The sequence below is a fragment of the Sus scrofa genome, chromosome 6, assembly GCF_054392235.1.
Source record: "Sus scrofa isolate SSC_HxYL_T2T_F1_AM1 chromosome 6, Sscrofa_HxYL_maternal_Yorkshire_Landrace_v2.0, whole genome shotgun sequence".
Lineage (NCBI taxonomy): Eukaryota > Metazoa > Chordata > Mammalia > Artiodactyla > Suidae > Sus > Sus scrofa.
The window spans coordinates 14,321,721-14,339,034 of NC_139388.1; the positions used below are offsets into that span (position 1 = coordinate 14,321,721).

The 17,314-nt window shown below is 45.6% G+C and overlaps 1 protein-coding gene across 4 annotated transcripts in view; it reads left to right on the forward strand.

Annotated features, from left to right (window-relative positions):
* The first annotated feature begins 266 nt into the window (after positions 1-266).
* The window catches only part of IL34 (interleukin 34), an 84,478-nt gene continuing 67,430 nt past the window's right edge, over positions 267-17,314 (forward strand). For all 4 annotated transcript variants that reach the window (XR_014804959.1, XM_084958491.1, XM_021093442.2 and 1 more), the window contains exon 1: positions 267-411. The gene's annotated coding sequence lies outside the window, so the exon portion shown is untranslated. The remainder of the gene's footprint in view (positions 412-17,314) is intronic.

Below are 17,314 nucleotides of genomic sequence, written 5' to 3' on the forward strand. Positions count from 1 at the left end.
GAACAAACGTATTCTGGAGAGAAGCTGGGTAGCCCCTTAAAATGTCTCAGCCTGCCTGGGAGCCCAGACTTGGTTCTGGGGATTCCCACCATTAATTTTGGGCATCCTCAGAATAGTTCCTTGCTGATCCTCTGGGTTTGCACCCCCCACCCCCGCTCCCGGCAAGCAGCACTCCAAGGCAGGCTAGGGCCACGTGGCCCCGCCCCGCCCTTCCTGGCTCCAGTTTCTCAATCAGTTGCCTGCTTTCTCCGCCCTTCCCATCAGTCAGAAAGCCTGGATCTTGGGCTGGGGAAAACCACAGCCTCTCCCACCTGGCACCTACCACCCCAGCCCCCAGACACCTGCTCCAATCCCTGGCCCCTTAAAGCTTCCTGCAAAGCCCAAGAAGACTGTGTCGTGGTTCAGAAACAGGTAAGAAAGTGGTTGGTTTTCTCTCACATGGTTTTCTTTGCTTGACTTGTCCACCCCAACTCAGCTGCTGCTTTCACAGATCACAGCAGGAAGCGCTAAACTGTGTCTCACAGAAAACGGGGTGAATTCTTTGCTCTGGGTTTCTTTTTTTAAACTTTTGCTTTCATCAGCTTTGCAGGAAAAAATCAGATCCAAATAACCATAAAGAAAGTTACTTCTCTCTGCCTCTGCATTCCTGTTTCCCACTGAGTTTTATAAATCCACAAACCCACATTCTTAAATGCTTATCATGGGTTACTGGAGGCTGCTCCACTGGACATTGCTTTAGGTCTTTAGACCTTAATGTACTATGTGCATGAATTATGTACATGAATTACCTTATCAAAAATTGATACAAGGAGTTCCCTGGTGGCTCAGAGGGTTAAGGGTCCAACATTGTCACTGTAGTGGCTCAGGTTGCTGCTGTGGCGCTGGTTCGATCCCTGGCTGCCCATGAATTTACACTTGCTGTGAGCATGGCTGAAAAAAAAAAATCCAGAAATTGATTTAAAATTCCTTAAAGGAAAGGAAAACAAAAATGCATAGTGAGCCTTCCACATTTAGATGATATTCTGAAATTAAAAATGAAGTGTTCTGCTTTTACACTTTGCATTTCTTTTATTTTGTTTATTTTTTATGTCTTTTGGGCTTTTTAGGGCCGTACCCATGGCATATGGAGGTTCCCAGGCTAGGGGTCGAATTGGAGCTGTAACCACTGGCCTGCACCAGAGCCACAGCAACGCAGGATCCGAGCCGTGTCTGCGACCTATACCACAGCTCACAGCGACACCAGATCCTTAACCCACTGAGCAAGGCCAGAGATGGAACCTGCATCCTCATGGATGCTAGTCAGGTTCAATAACTGCTGAGCCATGGAGGAAACTCCATTTTGCATTTATTTTAAATGCCTGTAAACCAACTAATTGATTTAAAGTCCATGTGGTATTTGCCACGTTAATAAACCTATCCCAGGATATGTAGCCTTTGACCCTTAGACTGCTTCCAGGTGTTTTGCAATTAATAATTCAACTTCAGAGTTCTGTCATGGCTCAGTGGTTAACGAATCCGACTAGGAACCGTGAGGTTGTGGGTTTGATCCCTGGCCTCACTCAGTGGTGTAGGTCGCAGACGCGGCTCAGATCATGCGTTGCTGTGGCTGTGGTGTAGGCCGGCAACTACAGCTCCGATTAGACCCCTAGCCTGGGAACCTCCATGGGCTGTGGGTGTGGCCCTAAAAAGACCAAAAAAAAAAAAAATACATATATATATATGTATATTAAAAAGTTCAACTTTTATGGACAACTTTGTAGAAATAAATTTCTTGTTTTTTAGACTTTTTAAAAAAAATATCTCCTTGGATTTTATTCTCCATTCAGAATAAATACCTGGGGCAAAGGGCAAGAACATTTTTGTAGCCCAGCTCATGTTACACATGGGGTCAAGTCACTCATAAGAATTTTCAGGACCATGATGGCATGAGGGGGTGGGTGGGGAACTTGTTTTCTCTAGATTTTCAAGAAGTGGGATAGAGGCAATCTAGCACAATAAAAACTTGGCCTTTGAAGGCAGGCTAGCCTGGCTTTGTATGCATAATTGCCTGATCTTGAACTCTCACCTAATAACTTCAATTAGTTCACATGTAAAACAAATTGTAAAACTCCTTAGGGGTGCAGGAAAGGCAGAGAAAGTATTGTAAAGCAATTATCGGGCAGTTTATAAGTACTCCTACTTATTGTTGCTGAGCCGAAACAAATCTGACTAGCATCCATGAGGACACAGGTTTGATCCCTGGCCTCGCTCAGCGGGTTAAGGATCCAGCGTTGCCAGTGAGCTGTAGTGTGGGGTCACAGACGAAGCTCGGATGGGGCATTGCTGTGGCTGTGGTGTAGGCCAGCAGCTACAACTCCAATTCAACCCCTAGCCTGGGAACCTCCATATGCCATAGGTTCGGCCCTAAAAAGACACACACAAAAAAGTACTCCTAGAAGGCTCTTGCAAACCTGGGGCTTTGTCTGGGCCATTTTACAAGATTGATAGAATTGAAATAGTCATCTGAAGGGCATCTTTTTGACCCCTTTCCCTCTTCTATGCAGTCACTTGTAGATTTTGGACTTTTGTTTCTGTTTGTTTGTTTATTTTTTTCAGACTTAGGCCCCTGTCTGTGCTAAGGCTGGAGAACTGGGCATCAGGGAACCAGCTGGTCAGGTTGGCCTGTTTCTGATAGTCCCTTAGACTCTTGGCCACCTGCCATCAATCCCATCTCTTAGCCACCATTCTCAAATGGCAGGTTTAAGCGCTCCCTGAATAGATGGGAGTATTCCTTGGAAGTCTGTGGACATATCTTTGTCCCCCACCCTGGTAGGTTATTGGGAGGCCACATGGAGGCACAGCTGAATGCTCACAGACTGGACAGGCTGGGTTCTAATGCTAGTGGCACCAATTCCCAACAGTGGGTAGTCAGTGGACCTTTCTGAGTATCTGTTTCCTCATTTGTAAAATAGAAATGTTAATGCCTATGCCGTAGATTTACATGAGAGAACATAAAGTAGCCACCACTTAAGGACTCATTACTATGGAAGGTCAAGGCCGTGTTCCAGAATTAGCCATAAAAGACAAGATGGAAAATGCATGTTCATTGTCTTGGTCAACAAACATTTATCAGGCTGCTTACAGCCCAACCTAAGGGACAGGCATTCCAGACCAGCCTCCAGCTTAAGAAGGGAAAATCTGTTAGGCAGAGATGGGGAGGAAGCAGGAATAGCAAATGCAATTTAGGCAAGGGTGGGCAGTTCAGGAGGGCGTCAGGGCTGGGTGGCGGGAGGGGGAGACAAGATGAGAGGAAGTGGTGAGGACCAAATTCTGAAGAACCTTGAAAGTCAGCTGAGAATTTGGATTTCATCTCAAGGATGTGAGGATTTAAGTGGGTTTTGGGATGCTGTTCTGTCAGCTTTAGGCGTTAGAGGATGATTTTGGAGGCCTGGAACGCCCTCAGCCTTCCACCACAACCCAGGGGCTTTGATGGTATCCAAAATAAATCAGTGAAAAGAGTGGGATTCTCAGCATTGGCTCAGTGTTGGGGAGCCTGACCGGGAAGTTGGGGCTCTAGGGTTCTGGTCCCAGCTCTTCCACCTTCAGTCCTAGGGTCTCCTCTCCTGCCTCAAGGCAGTTAGGTTTCTTATACTCTTTCTCCTTCTGGGGGTCTGCAGAATGTCTCTGGAGGCCACATGGCCTCCCTCCCCCCTCCCCCTGCAGCGCTCCATGGTGGCTGTCCATGACTCAGCCTTGACCTTGGGAAGAAGAGGCATTTTGTCTGAAGTGGACGGTCTGGCCCTTTGACCCTTAGAGACTCCATGGAAGTCTGAGAACCATAGTCCCCAGGCCTGTGAAAGTCCCAGGGGGGTTCTGGGCTCCAGCTGTCCTACATACTTTTGCCTGAGGGCCATGTCCCACAATTGGGGTTGATGTCCTCTGGGAACAAGGATACAGTCATCCTGGGAACCTACCTCCTGAGCTTCCACGGGCTGCTGGGACAGTTCTGTCTGTGTATCTCAGCCAGGAAGGGCTCAGTAGCCATACCTGGAGAACACGCCAGGACTTCCCCCTTGGGGCCATCTCAGGTGAAGAAGAGGTGTATGAATGGGGTTGTGGCCACAGTTAGGAAGGGTGAGGTCAAGGTCATGAGTCTGAAAAGTCAAAGTGATGTGAACTTGCCTAGCACCTACTCAGAAAGGTCAGGCTCTGCTCTTAATAAGGATGCTTATTGTCTGTCATAACATGAGAATGTCCACATTCTGGCAGGTCTTTTTCACTTCAGCCGAGCCTGCATTTCTGCCTTTATCACTCAAAGTTCTCCTCAATCTTCCTTCCCTTCGTTGCAGCCACACCTGCATCTCCCTCTTTCTCAAGAGCCAGAACTTCTCTGCTTCTTTGTCTCCCCACTTTCTCAAATCTCAAATCTCTTTGTAAGCACTTTTTAACCATCTAATCATTCACAAAAATTTTTAAATTACTTTTTGGCTGTGCCTGTGGCATACAGAAGCTCCTGAGCCAGAGATTGAACCAGAGACACAACAGTCACAATGCTAAATCCTTAACCACTAGGGAACCATGGAACTCCCTTTTTTTTCTGGGTTTTTGATAGTAGTCATCTTAAATGCTTGTGAGGTGATATATCAGTGTGTTTTGTTTGTTTGTTTTGTTTTTGCTTTTTAGGGCTGCATCCTCGGCATATGGAGATTCCCAGGCTAGGGGTCCAATCAGAGCTACAGTTGCTGGCCTATACTACAGCTCACAGCAACGCCAGATCCTTAACCCACTGAGTGACGCCAGGGATCGAACCCGCAACCTCACAGTTACTAATTGGATTTGTTTCCACTGTGCCACAACGGAAACTCCTCACTGGTTTTGATTTGCATTTTTCTGGTGATTAGTGATGGTAAGCATCTTTTTCTGTACAACTGCGAGGTAGTAATTCATCTAGTCCATGTAGATGAAATTTAGGTGTTATCACTGTTATAAATAATGCAGTGGCAAACATCGTTGTGACCATGTCTTTGTTTACCTGAATGAATTACTGCTATGGTGTTTGTTTTTCTAGGAATCAGATCAGAACTAATATATTCAAATGTGTTACTGCTCAGAGTCACGTTTGGGGCTGGACACTCAATATCAAGGCTTTGCCAGCCCTCCACTGGTGAGGGGCAGAACAGTGTGGGGTAGAGGTTGGACAGATATGGGGTAGGTGGAGGACTGCACAGGCCCAGGAGGAGGCAGTGGTGGCCAGCATTGTCTGCGCCCACTCTTCAGACAGGCACTGTATGTCTGGTGCTCATTTAATGCCCACAGCTCTTTGCAAGGTTCAACTTAGTCTCCCCCATTTTTACAGATGAAGAAACTGAGTCATAGGGAAGACTCCTGGCTTCCCACAGCCACACAGGTGTGATGCAGCAGCATAGAGGATGCAGCCGAGCCTGTGTTGGTTGCTAGTTTCTCAGGTCACCTTGCTTTCCCGGCTTCGCCTTCTGTGCAGCCCTACCCCTCTCCAGCCACTGCCGCACCCAGGCCCCGATTCGAGAGTCTACGGGCCACCCTGCACTGCCAGAGGACCTGCTTTTCACTCCTGCCCCTGTGCTGCCCCTGCTCTCAGGCAAGATAATCTATGGCATCCCCAGGATGGGAGTTCCCATTGTGGCTTAGTGTGTTAAAAATCCAACTAGTATCCATGAGGATTCCAGTTCCATCCCTGGCTTTGCTTAGTGGGTTAAGGATCCAGTGTTGCTTTGAGCTGCAGTGAAGTTTGCAGATGCAGCTTGGATCTGGTGTTGCTGTGGCTGTGGCATAGGCCAGCAACTGAAGACCCCTAGCCTGGGAACATCCATATGTTGCAGGTGCAGCCCTGAAAAAAAAAAAAAAGAAAAAAGATAGAACTACCATATGATCCAGCAATCCCACTTCTGGGTATATACCCAAAAGAATTGAAAGCAGGGTCTCAAAGAGAGATTTGTACAGCCATGTTTACAGCAGCATTATTTGCAGTAGACAAGAATAGAAGCAACTAAATTGTCCAGTGACATACAAATGGATAAACAAAATGAATACATATATTGATATATAAATGAGTATATGTCATAGATGAATATATATGTATATATACACAGTGGAATATTATTCAGACTTAAAAAGGAAGGAAATTCTGACATACTATAATATGGCTGAAACTTGAGGATATTATGCTAAGTGAAGTAAGCAAGACACAGAAAGACAAATACTGTATGATTCTATTTATGTGAGGTAGTGAAGAGTAGTCAAAGTCATAGAAACAGAAAGGAGAATAGTGGTTGCCAGGAGCTGGGGTGAGGGGAAAGGGGAAAGTGGGGGGATTATTGTTCAGTGAGTTTAGAGTTTCAATTTTGCAAGATGATGGAGTTCCCGTCGTGGCTCAGTGGTTAATGAATCTGACTAGGAACCATGAGGTTGTGAGTTCTACCCCTGGCCTTGCTCAATGGGTTAAGGATCTGGTGTTGCTGTGAGCTGTGGTATAGGTTGCAGACAAGGCTCAGATTTGGCATTGCTGTGGCTGTGGCGTAGGCCGGCGGCTCAGCTCCGATTGGACCCCTAGCCTGGGAACCTCCTTTTTTTTTTGCAAGATGAGAAAATTTTAGAAGTAGATTGGTGGTGATGCTTGTACAACAGTATAAATGTACTTAATACCACTGACATATACACTTAGAAATGGTTGAGATTATATGTTATGTGTATATCACCATTATTTTAAAACTTGTGGTGGGTGGGAGTAAGTAGTATATGCCTTATAGGGATTTTGTAAGGACTGAACGAGGCAAGTAAATGTTAATCATTATTAATGTCAGGTCTGGGAACATCCCAGACTCTTTGCTTCCTGAACCCAGGCGTTGGAGGGATTTGTATGTCCCTGTGTGGAGCACTTGTGCCATTTTGCCTGAGATGCTCAGGGTGGGGTGCAGAGGAGTCTTGCTAGAGGAATGATTGAGGCCCTGTTCAGAGGGTTCCTAGCATTTGTGGGATGGCTGGATTCCAGACATTGGAAAGTCCCTGGCAGAGAAATCACTTCCACTAAGGGGCAGTTTGCAGGGGCAAGATTTTAGCTCTGCCTTGAGAACTTGTGATCAGATCTGCGTGAATGTAGAAGAGACTGCCTCATGAAGTGGTGAGCTCCTCGTTCGTGGAGGCATGAAAGGAGAGGAGGGGCAAGCTGCAGAGACCAAGACTCCTGCATGGGGTGGGGGTGGAGCCAGAGGGTCTCCTAGGCCCTGTGTATGCTTCTCTGATGTGATCCAGTCTGGGCAAATTTATATATAACAGACCTGTGTAAAAGTGGGACAAGTCAGAGGGAGAGGGCAGGCAGGTGGGAAGGGTTGCTGCCAGCCCTCTCCTGAATAACAGTAATAATAGCTGCTGCCATTTATTCTGGGCATGCACTGTGTTAAATGCTGAATTGGCTTGATCTCAAATCCTCACCACAGCACTATATGGTAGGTGCTGCTATCATCCCCATTTTACAGCTGGGAACTGCGGCCCAAAGGTTAAGTCTCCTGCCCAAGCTCAGCCAGTAGGCAGCAGAGCTGGAATTTGAACGCAGGCAGTCTGGTGCCAGCTCTCTCTGCTGAGTGGAAATCTCTAAAATCCACCTCTGCAAGCTGGCTGCTCCCTGCCACCCTGCCCCTTGCTGGTGCTTCCTGTGTCCCGACACTCTCACAAGTAGGGATTTAGCAGCTGCAACCTCCCCCTGTGAGTCAGCGCTGCCCCCTCTCTCTGGCTGGTTTCTCTGTGGAGCAGGCCCCACCTGCTTGGGTCTCAGGATTCAAGGATAACACTGTGTAGACAACACTGGCCTTGGTAGGGAGCTGGGCTCCTTGTCAGTCAACAGCCCCCTTTTCCTTCTGGGAGACAGGCCCCTCCCTCCCTGACAACTGTTTTCAGGGCTGCAAGACTTTCCCATCGCTGTTGAGTTCATCCTGCCTTTTTTGCAACCATATTTTTTACAGCCCAGCTCCCTGGGTGCCAAGGCCTTGTCTGGATGATTAAATTTGTCCAAGTTCCCAGGCTAGCACCCCCAAGTCAACAAATGCTGTCCGTAACAGTGGCAGTACGGTGGCCTCCTCTGTCCTCAGGATTATAGAGGAAGCCCTGGCAGGGACAGTGGTTGAGCCAGAATGACCCAGTTAGCCAGGGCAAGGGGACATTCACACCGTATGAAGGTGCTGGGAGTTACTTTAGGGGTACATCTCTGTGCTAGGTAGGATGCTAAGCCCTGTGCAGGCACTACTGCACCAAATTCATATGGAGCCCAGAGGTGACTAACTGGGATTTTCACTTATTACAGATGTAGAGACTAAGAGAGAGGTTAAGTCACATCTTCAGAAGCCTGGATCTTTCTCCCTGCTGCTTCCCTGGAGGCTTTATGTCAATTGCTGGTCTGATAGCAGTAATATTAGTGTCACTTGCTGCTTAGTGGAGTAACATACATTTAAGATTTCTCTCCCACTGCTTCCTGGTACCCTCCTTGCCACCCTAGGAATGGGCCTGGGCAGTGCTATTTTATGAATGAAGAAGGTTGTTATGGACTTCCCAGGGTTCCACAGTGGAAGGGATACACCAGAGCAGGGGAGTGATCCTTCTGGCCCCTCCTTGCTCTGTAGGCCTCTTCCCACCTCCACTGCACTAAGTCTCAGGCTACACAGCCATGCCACTTGCCAGAGGGGCTGTCCCAGGCCACAGTGAAGAGGCTCTGAACAGAGGCCCAGCAGAAGCTGGACTGGGGCCAGGTGCTTTCCAGCAGCTTTCATCCTGGACCTGGGAAACCTCCTTTGGATGACATCTCTGCAAACGATGCCTCCCGGTCCTGCTTACCCTGGTTCCCCTCCCAGCCGAGAAAAGACCTCTCTTCTCCCTGTCCGTGGAAATCACATAGGCAACATAATTTTTGATTGTCAGGCTGCAGTGACCGAGTTCTGAAACCTTTAATCTTATAAGGTGAGATGATTAACCCCAGAGGAGAAAGCTGAGGCTGGTTCAGAATCTGGGACTCACACCCTGGGCAGTCTGCAGTCGGAATCTTAACCTACTGTGCCATAGCAGGAACTCCTTATTATATATATATATATTTTTTTTTTTCATCTTTTCTAGGGCTGCACCTGTGGTGTATGGAGGTTCTCAGGCTAGGGGTCAGATCGGAGCTATAGTTGCTGGCCTACACCACAGCCACAGCAACTCAGGATTCAAGCAGTGTCTGCCACCTACACCACAGTTCATGGCAACACTGGATCTGTAACCCAGTAAGCGAGGCCAGGGATCGAACCCGAAACCTCATGGTTCCTAGTCGGATTAGTTAACAATTGAGCCACGATGGGAACTCCCTTATTTTATACTTTTTAAGCTTTATTTTTTAAAAAATTAGTAGGTTGCTTTTATTTTTAGGACAGTTTTAGATTTATAGAAAAATTGAGAAAGTACAGAGAGCTCCATATGGCTACCCTTACACAGTGCCCCTTGTTTTTTTTAATTTCTGCTTTTTGTTTGCTTGGGGCCATGCCCATGGCATGGGGAAATTCCCAGGCCAGGGATTGAACCTGAGCCACAGCAGTGACAATGCTGGGTCCTTGACCAACTGTATGACCAGAGAATTCCATTTGTTATTAGTGTGATACATTTGTTACAATTGATAAATCGATATTAATACATTATTATTACCTGAAATTCATAGCATACATTAAGGTTCACTCTTGATGTTTGACAAATGTATAATGAAATTGTGACACATTGTAAATCAACTATATTTTATTTTTTATTAAAAAATTTTTTTTGTCTTTTTTGGGCTGTATCTGTGGCATATGGAGGTTCCCAGGCTAGGGGTCAAATTGGAGCTGTAGCTGTTGGCCTATGTCACCATCATAGCAATGCCAGATCCCAGCCGCGTCTGAGTGAGGCCACTGAGCAAGGCCAAGGATTGAAACCTCGTCCTCATGGATACTAGTCAGATTCTTTTTTGCTGAACCATGGTGGGAACTCTTCAACTCTATTTTAATAAAAAAAAATTTTAGGAGTTCCCGTCGTGGCTCAGCAGTAATGAACTTGACTAATATCCATGAGGATGCGGGTTCAATCCCTGGCCTCGATCAGTGGGTTGAGGATCCAGTGTTGCCTTGAGCTGTGGTGTAGGTTGCAGACACTGCTTGAATCCTGAGTTGCTGTGGCTGTGGTACAGGCCAGCAACTACAGCTCCGATTCAAACCCTTGCCTGGGAAACTCCATATGCCACGGGTGCGGCCCTAAAAAGACAAAAATAAAATATAAATAAATAAATAAGCTAAAACAATTAAAAAAAATAAATTGTGACAATGTCAGGATGGTTTCAATACCCTACAAGTTCTCTGTGCTCCACCTATTCCTTCCTCGACAACCACTGATCTTTTTGCCATCTCCATAGTTCAGCGTTTTCCAAAATGTCATACAGTTGGAATCATACAGTATTTAGCTTTTCTAGATGGGTTTCTAGAAATATGAGTTTACTGTTCCTTCATGTCCTTTTGTGACTTGATAGTTCTTTTCTTTTCAGCACCAAAAATGTCCCATTGTGTGGATGTACTAGAGTCTCCATTTATTAAGGGGTATCTTGGTTGCTTCCAGTTTGGGGGATTATTAATAAAGCTGCTGTAAACATATGTATGCAGGTTTTCATGTGGACCATAAGTTTTCAACTCAGTTGGGTAAACACCAAAAGAGCATTACCACTAAGTCGTATAGTAAGGCTGTGTGTGGCTTGTAAGGAACTGCCACACTGTCTTCCAAAGTGACATTTTCCATTCCCACAATCAATCAATGAGAGTTCCTGTTGCTCTGCATTCTTGTCACCATTGAGTATTGTAGGTTTCTTGGATATTAGCCAAGGCATGATAGGTGTGTACTGCTATCTCATTGTTTTAATTTGCAGTTCCCTAATAGCATTTTTTTTTCTTTTTAGGGCCAATCCTGAGGCATCTGGAAACCCAGGCTAGGGGTCGAATCAGAGCTGTAGCTGCTGGCCTAAGCCATAGCCAGAGCAACACCAGATCCAGTGTCTGCAGCCTATACCATGGCTCATGGCAATGTCAGCTCTTTAACCCACTGAGTGAGGCCAAGGATCGAACCCCTCTCCTCATGGATCCTAGTCGGGTTCATTACTGCTGAGCCACAATGGGAAATCTCTTAATAACTAGGCTGTTGAGCATCTTTTCATGATCAGTATCTTTTCATGTGTCTATTTTCCATCCATATATCTTTATTGTGAGGTGTCTGTTTTAATTGGGTGTTTTCTTTTTGTTGAATTTGAGGAGCTTTTTGTGTATTTTGGATATAATTCCTTTATTGGGGGTATCTTGCGAATATTATCTCCCTCTTTGCTGTGTATTTTGCAGAGCAGAAGTTTTTAATTTTAAAAAAGTCTGGCTTGCTAATGTTTCCATTTATGGATCATGTTTTTCTTATATCTAATAACTCCTCATCAAACCTAGGACCACTTATATTTTCTCTTATGTTATATTCTAGGAGTTTCATTGTTTTGAATTTTACATTTAGGCCTAAGATACAGTTTAGTTTTTGTGAAAGGTATAAGGTCTGAGTCTAGATTTTTTTTTTTTGTATCTTGATATCAAATCATTCCAGTACCATTTGTTGAAAAAGACTATCCTTTTTTTCATAGAATTATATATGCTCCTTGCTTATATTTATGTGGGTCTATTTCTTGATTTCTATTCTTTTCCATTGATCTATTTGTCTATTTTTTCGCCACTGCCACATTGTCTTGCTACAATAGCTTTATATAAGTCTTGAAGTCAGGTTGAGTGAGTCCTCCAGCTTTGCTCTTCAGTATTGTGTTGGCCATGCTGGGTATTTTACTCCTCCAAATAAACTTTAAAATCAGTTTGTAGATATCCCCAAAATAATTTTCTGGGATTTTGATTGGCATGGCAATGAATCTATAGCTCAAGTTGGGGAGAACAAACATCTTAACAACATCAAGTCTTCCTGGGAGTTCCTGTTGTGGTGTAGTGGAAACGAGTCCAACTAGGAACCATGAGGTTTCGGGTTTGATCCCTGGCCTCGCTCAGTGGGTTAAGGATCCAGCGTTACCGTGAGCTGTGGTGTAGGTTGCAGACATGGCTCGAATCTGGCGTGGCTGTGGCTGTGGCTGTGGTGTAGGCCGGCAGCTGTAGCTCTGATTAGGCCCCTGGCCTGGGAACCTCCATATGCTGCGGGTGCAGCCCTAAAATGCAAACAAAACAAAAAAAACCTTGAGTCTTCCTATCTATGAACATGGACCATCTTTTCATTTATTTAGATCTTCCTTGATTTCTTTCATAATAGTTTTATAGTTTCCCTCATGTAGATAAATCTTCAACATATTTTATTAGGTTTATACCCAAGTATTTCATTTTGAGGGGTGTTGATATAAATGGTGTTTTTAATTTCAAATAGATGATATATACGCACAGTAAAAAAAAAAAAAATCAGAAGATACTGATTGGTTTATAGTGAAAAGTAGCTTCTTTTCCATATCCCATTCCTTAAGCCTCTGTTTTCACCTATCCAAAGATAATCACTGATGCTAGTTTCTATGGGTCCTTCCAGAGATTGTATGTACACACTCAAGCTTATATATATATTTATTATTCATTCAACAAACATCCCTGAGCATTTACTATGGGCCAGGCACAGGAGATGGGGCAAAGAACAAAAGGAAGTGTTGCTCTTACAGAGCTTACATGTGTTGCAGTTGGCATCACCAACTGGATCTCCAGTCCTCACCAGAACTCTGCCCCGCAAGGTGGAAGGGCTGAGGACTGAAGAAAGACTCTCTGGGGCCAACCAAGTTCTCTAAGAGCTCAAGCAGAGAGGCTGATCCTGCTAAGAGCTAGGGGCAGGGCCGATGTTGCTCAAGACAAGGATTCTAGAAGGGAGGGCTTCTTGCTAAGGCAATTGGGTGGAGACAGCTTAAAGAAACTGCCAGCCCAGTCTGGAGACAGAATCATATCAGATTCTGATATGAATCAGAAACCCTCCTATTCTCAGTTGGCTTGCATTTTAATTCCTTAGTTTTGTTTCCTCTCTGATTTCTTAGACATATTCTTCTGGGGGTGAGTCTGAATTTGTTTGGCGGACCTCAGGAGGGAAGGGATTTATCTATATTGTAACTCTGCCAGGGGAGTGATCAGGATGTTTCCAGAGGTGCAGAGGAGACTGTGGTCACAACAGGCTGATGAAGTGCCAGGGAGAGACCGTGAGCTGCTGGTATCCAGGTATCTGAGTGTAGATGTGGACTTAGTTGGCTTCCCTATCTAGGTCTTCCTCCCAAGCTGGAGGTGACACTCTTAGACATGGTGCTGGGCTCTCTGACATCCCATCTCCCACCCTTGCTTCAGACACTGGACCTGGGCAACACCCTGCAACTGCATATATGCCACCCTCTACCCATCCCCTAGCCCTGCTAAAAATATTTGTGTCCACTTACAATGAAAATGGTCTGTTATTGTCTGTATGAGTCATACATGTAGTAATAGTAATTCACCACTGACCAGGCCTAGGGCCAATATCTGTAAATTTTGTCCCCATTTTATAGATGAGGAAGTGGAGGCTCTGAAGCCAAATAACACTACACGGCCTCCACAGGGCCCCAGCACCCAGTGTGGCGGCACACATAGCAGGGCTTCCAAGTCTTAATCTGATATGATTCTGGCTCCAGTCTGGGCTGGCAGCTTCCTTAAGCTGCCCCTTCATCTACTCCTCATCTCCACTCATTTGCCTTAGCAAGAAGCCCTCTCTTCCAGAACCTCCCTTCCTCTGGCTTTCCCTAACCTGACACATTTGTAAGTGCCTGAGTTGGGCAGCATGGGTGGGTGCCTGATACAGACCCTCCTGGATGAGCTGAGCCCTTTACTCTCTTGGGTTCTTGGATGATTCTCTGGCTCCCACCTTCCCAAGTGGCACAGCTTTGGGCCATTTCTGACTTATCTCCTAGGGGTCTACTTCTTAAAGCGGAGTTACCACCCCAGAGGGTTTATGGTTCCTCCCTCCCTTCTTTTCCTTCTCTCTCTTCTTTTTCTTTCTTCCTTCCTTGCTTCCTTCCTCCCTGTCTCTCTTCCCTTCTTTCCCCCTTCCTTCCTTTTCTTTCTTTTTTCCTTCTCTCTCTCTCTCCCTCCCTCCCCCACCCCAACCACCTACAGCATGCATGGCTTGATGTATAAATTGTCAGGTAGGCCAATCTAGAAAGATTAGAGTGTTGTTGTTGTTGTTGTTGTTGTTGTTGTTGTTGTTTTTTGTCTTTTTAGGGCTGCGCCCATGGCACATGGAGGTTTCCAGGCTATAGGTCCAATCGGAGCTGTAGCTGCCAGCCTACACCACAGCCACAGCAATGAAGGACCCAAGCCATGTCTGCAATCTACGCCACAGCTCACAGCAACAGCGAATCCTTAACCTACTGAGTGAGGCCAGGGATCGAACCAGCATCCTCATGGATGCTAGTTGGGTTCATTAACCACTGAGCCACAATGGGAATTCTGAAGATTGGAGTATTTTAATAGCAAGCGTGTGTATGTGTCTCTTACAAATACATCTCTTTAAGGATTGACCTATATGATGTTTACACACCGTACACATGTAAGCAATGTGTTCTTCACCTCCTGCATCTATTATTTTACTGAGTAGGGGATGATTCTTCATATAGCTGGACCTCCTGGGAATATACCAGACAAATGCTTGGGTTGCCCAGGTCTTGAAGGGACAATTCTATAAAGGGTCTGGAATGCCTTTCCATCCAGGTATGGCTCAAAATGCCTGGAAGAACTGTCTTCCAGGCCTTCAAGGCACATAAACCTCCAGTAGAGACTTCTTAGAGGTCACCTTCCTTCATCATAGGGCTTGGCAGAATGGTTGATGCCTTGGCCTCCAGCTTCTGCCCCTAGCTCATTGTGCACCGCAGGGTTCCCTGAGTATGCTCACCAGGTCACTCCTCTGCTCAGAACCTGTACCAGCTCCCCGCTGCCAGACACACCAATTGCTGCTTGGCTTACAAGTCCTTCTGTAGTCTGGCATTGCCCTCCCGTCCAATGCAGACTCCCATGACACCTCATGTAGCTTCTCAACTCCAGAAAAAGACTTTCTATGTTATCCCAAGCATCTGCCATGTGGGCCTCATCTCCATGCCTTATTCACTTTATCCCCACTTCTCCCTCCTCAGTGTCTTCTCTTGTCCCCATTTTCCATCCTTCATCCTCTAGCTTAAGGCTCTACTCCTTCTCCCTGCTTTGAACCCTACTTTGACCACTTTGGCCAAACTTGACCCATCCCTTCCATAAATGTTTATTGTATTTATTGTCTATACCATAAAGATTAGCCTTGAACCATTCTGTAGAGTAGGACTTTGTTGTATAACATTCTATATATAATAATTTGACTGTGCCTATCCCAAACTCTCACTCCCTCCCTTCCCTACCCCCTCTTCCCCTTGGCAGCCACGAGTCTGTTCTTTCTACCTGTGAGTCTGATTTTGTTGAGTTGTATCATATTTTAGATTCCACATATAGGTGGCGTATGGTATTTGTCTCTTTCTGACTTAGGATAATCTCTAGTTGCATCTGTGTTGCTGTAAATGGCATTATTTAATTCCTTTTTATGGCTGAGTAATATTCCATTGTGTACATATGCCACATCTTCATCCATTCCTTTGTCAGTGGGCATTTAGGTTGCTTCCATGTCTTGGCTATAGTAAATATTGCTGCAGTGAACATTAGGGTGCATTTATCATTTCAAATTATGATTCTCTCCAGATATGTACCCAGGAACAGGACTGCTGGATCATATGGTACTTTTATTTTTAGTTTTTGAGGAACCTCCATACTGTTCTCCATAGTTGTTGTACCAATTTACATTCCCACCAGCAGTGTAGGAGGGTTCCCTTTTCTCAGTACCTGCCAGCATTTACGGTTTGTAGCCTTTTTGATGATGGTCATTCTAACTGCTTTGAGGTGATACTTCATTGCAGTTTCAATTTGCATTTCTCTAATAATTAGCCACGTTGAGCATCTTTTCATGTGCCTCTTTGCCATCTGTATATCTTCTTTGGAGAAATGTCTCTTTAAATCTTCTGCCCTTTTTTTTTTGATCACCCCACAGCACCTGGAGCTCCTAGGTTAGGGATCAGATCCGAGCCACAGTTGCAACCCATGCCACAGCTGCGGCAACACCAGATCCCTCAACTCACTGTGCTGGGCAGGGGATGGAACCCCTGACCTGGACCTGCAGAGACTTTGTCCATCCCATTGTGCCACAGTGGGAACTCCCTGACCGTTTTTTATTTGTCTTGTTTGTTTTTTTGATATTGAGCTGCATGAGTTGTTTGTTTATTTTGGAGATTAAGCCCTTGTCGGTCCCATTCTGTGGGTTGTCTTTTCGTTTTGAATCACTCTGAATTGATTCAGCTGTTCCTTCCTTCCGTTCTCCTGTCTTCTGTGTAATGCTACTTCAAAGGCTGATTCCCAGAGGCAACCTCTGTGTCCTATCTATGAAGTTGCAGTATGCTCAGGTCACCCCTTCGGCTCCAGATCCTTTGGGGCTCCATCCTGTATGCTGGGTGGGACTTCCTTGGCCTCATGGTCAGGATTCTCTAGCTGCATAAAGCTGCTGTTGCCTTCAGAACACTCTCTAATGCAGAGTTATCAGCAAGTGTTTTTGGGGTCAGACATATTTAAATTTGATATGTGCTGTTCCTTTTGCTAGCTGTGTGATTTTTTGCAAGTTGTGGAACTTTCTGAGATTTGGTTTCCTTATCTTTAAAATGAGAGTGAGAGGTAGTTCCTTTCATGGTTCAGTGGATAACAAATCTGACTAGGAACCATGAGGCTGTGGGTTCGATCTCTGGCCTCGCTCAGTGGGTTAAGGATCTGGCATTGCCGTGAGCTGTGGTGTAGATCATAGACGCGGCTTGGATCCTGTGTTGCTGTGGCTCTGGCATAGGCTGGTGGCTACAGCTCTGATTAGACCCCTAGCCTGGGAACCACCATATGCCATGGGTGCAGCCCTGGAAAAAGACTAAATAAATAAATAAATAAAATGAAAGTAAGGAGTTCCCTAGAGGTTCAGTAGATTAACGATCTGGTGTTGTCACTGCCGTGGCTTGGGGGTCACTGATCTTGCTTGGGTTTGATTCTAGGCCTGGGTACTTTGTCATGCCATGGGTGTGGAAGAGAAAATTTTTTTAAAAAATGAGGTTAAGGAGTTCCCGTTGTGGCGCAGTGGTTGACGAATCCGAAGTAGGAACCATGAGGTTGCGGGTTTGATCCCTGGCCTCGCTCAG